The following is a 3,050-nucleotide window of genomic DNA, read 5'->3' as shown; positions in this document are numbered from 1 at the left end:
CTTCTGAGCTCTGTGAGGAGAAGGCCTGTAGGCAGACATGGGAGGGGAGATTCACATGAGGATGGATATCTGTGCGACATGGGATGGACCTGAGAGTCTGGGGAAGCAAGGGTGGCTAGGGACAGAGTATCTAAGAGAAAAGAGCTGGACAGAGAGAAGAACCCAGAAATCTGCAGGTGGCCCCCTGGAGTATTCAGCTGCATACTGATCAGTTCATATGTATGAGGGAACTATGTAAGGCTAGAGAAAGAACCACCTGGAATGATTGCAGATCATAGTGCACTACAAGAAATGTTTAAATGTCGTCCTTCAGGCAAAAGGAAAATGGTGACCCATGGAAATACACACCTGCACAAAGGAATAAGGAGCTCTGAAAATGGTGTTTCCAAGGGTAAATATATTACGGTGTTAAAATTATTGTTCACACCTCTTTAAAAGATAATTGTTTAAACAAAAATAAATACAATGGGTGGAGTTTTCTGCTAGAGAAAGCAGTCATTAAGGACCCTTTGCTTTTAAGTGGGTATTCCTGAGAAACTGGAGAACTTATGGATGATAAAAAATAGATAACTCTTAACTTACAAGTTCAGTGGAGACTCAGCCATAAGTTCTGGTGGCAGATTGTCTTTATACTAAGGGACGTTAAGGGCTTGCCGAAAGTTTGCCCCTGACAGAGTAGGACTGCAGCCCTGGTCAAAGGCTTGAGTTTTCTATTTCAACCTTGAAGCCTGCCCTTAGAGCACTTTTAAACTCCTTTCCTGGGCAAATTTGGAAAACTGAGACTACTTCACTAATGTAAAGTAGTTTTCAGCTGTTCTCCCATGAGAGATCTTGTGGAAAGATGTTTGTGAAGAACATTTTCTAGGTGCCCTTGTGCTGACCTCAATGGCAAGAATTACGGAAGATTATTAAAATAAATATAAATTTGATAGAAATATTCACTCTCAGAAAAGAACAGATCAGAAATTGGGAAAATGGAATTTCACATCTATTTGAATCCTGGCAACCAACATAAAAAGGATGCCAAGTTTTTCATCCAAACAGATGTTTGTGTTAGGAAATCAATAACTGTTTAAAAATATTTTTTAAAAAAAGAGGGGGAATGGGTAGGAGGAAGAAGATGAAATCAAAATAAAATCATGAAATAGAGTTCTAAGAGAGTTTTTATAATAGAAACCCCTGTAGTATTGTCTTAATCACATATTCAATTTATGATGTTGACTTTCAATTAGAAACTTTTTTTATGAGGAATTGAACTATTTCTATTTCTTTTCATATCTCTTGATTCTGCCTGAAAGCATAGATGATAATTTCATAGTAGTGCTGTAAGAAAATCGGTTTTAGAAATATTCAACATTTATCTCTGAGATTAATTTGGAGTTTATCAGTTTCTAGACATCAGATCACACGAGGAGTACTGAATCCTGTATCGTGGGAGTGTGAATTGCACTGGGAGTGTGGCAGTTGACTGCCACACAGTGCACAAGGGCGTGTGAGCACTTGATTCCGTGGGTCCACAGTTCCCTCTTTGGCATTGGCATCAATGTGCCAATTGACCTGGAAGTAAAAGAATAAGTGTATTGCATCTTTCTGGAGTATCAATTTACTCAAAATCTGGTGGGGTGAAGTGTTAGGTGTAAAAAGTTTAAAAGGTTAATATTATAACAAATAACGATTGTGCTACCGAGAATAATATTTATAGTAACATTTGAGTTTAAGTACAGTGGAATCTGGCAGCATATCGTAAAGATGTGCTGTGGTAGCTGTTTGCTCTTCGTTGCTTTTTACAGTACTTTCAAGAGAGACAATTTGGAAGCCTGTTGTAGATAACAGCGTCTGGATTGAAGGGAAAGGGTCTAGGTTTGTTTCTTTATTATAAAATGAGGATAATACTTGCCCGGCGGCTTAGCTTTCAAGGGCATTGTCAGGTTGAAGATTTTAGCTGTGAGGGAGGTGAGAGAAAACTGCAGATGGAGGTGCTGGGAATTGAACCCAGGGCCTTGTGCATGCTAAGCACATGCTCTACCACTGAGCTACACCCCCTCTCCCTAAAAGGTTGTTAAACAGCACCTTGTAAGCGATAACAGGACTCCTGAACTGTAAGGGGAAAAAAAAAAAAAAACAGCAGAGGTGATAAAATCAAAAGAAGAAAAAAATATTCTGAAGGTTGATGAACAATCCTCAGATTCGGGGAAAAACTCAAGTGCTTTTCTATTAGATTTCTCCATTATCACCTAGTACTCAACTGGGTGCTTCTCTTACCATGGGCTTCTGAGCTGTTAGAATCCTACCCAGGTTTTCTAGCTACTTTTCAGAGTGTAAATGTTATTTCTCTCTTGAATATCTTCCTTTCGATTCTTAGAACTTCTCCTTCGACTACCTCTTCCTCTCCAAGAGACAGTTTCCAAGTTCAGCTAGTATTACTGAACTTGACCTACTATGCTGGCCTCGTGGCAAACAATAACAACAAACAAACAAACAAAAACTTACTCTCTAAATCACTTCCTGAAAGTACGCCCCAATTGCAGACGTGTCAAATCTTTGCTTCTATGATGGTCTTCAGATTAGACTTTATCTTATGAGCTGTTCTTATGTCTGTACAACTTCCATCCTCCTTCCTGCAAGATCATAGCTACAAACGTCCAAATTGACAAAGCAAACAGTCTAAAAACCCTCTGAATAGAGTATGTCATTATGATTTTCAGGGGCAAATGAGAATCAGAGACTATAAAATGATGGTTTTAAGCTAATGATTTCTAAAGTTCATTTGCAACTTAATCATTTAATCACCTTCCAAGACTGATGGTACAAAGTTAAAATTTGTTTGGTGCCTAGGACCTACCACAGCTTAAGCCCTGTCCACACTTGTAGCCTCATCTCCTGCCTCTCTGACCATGCTATTTTCTTTGCAGCCCAGATCTGCTTCCCAAACAGACCACAACCTACCATGGCTCCATGCTTTTGCATAGTTTGGTAATTTTCTTCCTTAAATTACATTATTAGCAAATTCAGCCTTCAGCTCAGGTGTTGTTTTTTCTATGAAGCATTTT

The 3,050-nt window shown here is 38.9% G+C and overlaps 1 non-coding gene across 1 annotated transcript; it reads right to left on the bottom strand.

The window, feature by feature from the left end:
• Nucleotides 1-1,971: 1,971 nt before the first annotated feature.
• Nucleotides 1,972-2,043, bottom strand: TRNAA-AGC (transfer RNA alanine (anticodon AGC)). Its single transcript has one exon. It is a non-coding gene; the product is annotated as a tRNA-Ala (tRNA).
• Between the last annotated feature and the right edge of the window lie 1,007 nt (nt 2,044-3,050).

The sequence above is a fragment of the Mesoplodon densirostris genome, chromosome 12 (assembly GCF_025265405.1).
Source record: "Mesoplodon densirostris isolate mMesDen1 chromosome 12, mMesDen1 primary haplotype, whole genome shotgun sequence".
In the NCBI taxonomy this organism is placed as follows: Eukaryota; Metazoa; Chordata; class Mammalia; order Artiodactyla; family Ziphiidae; genus Mesoplodon; species Mesoplodon densirostris.
Note: the sequence above shows the minus strand (reverse complement) of the source record. Positions and strands in the feature narration are given on the sequence as shown.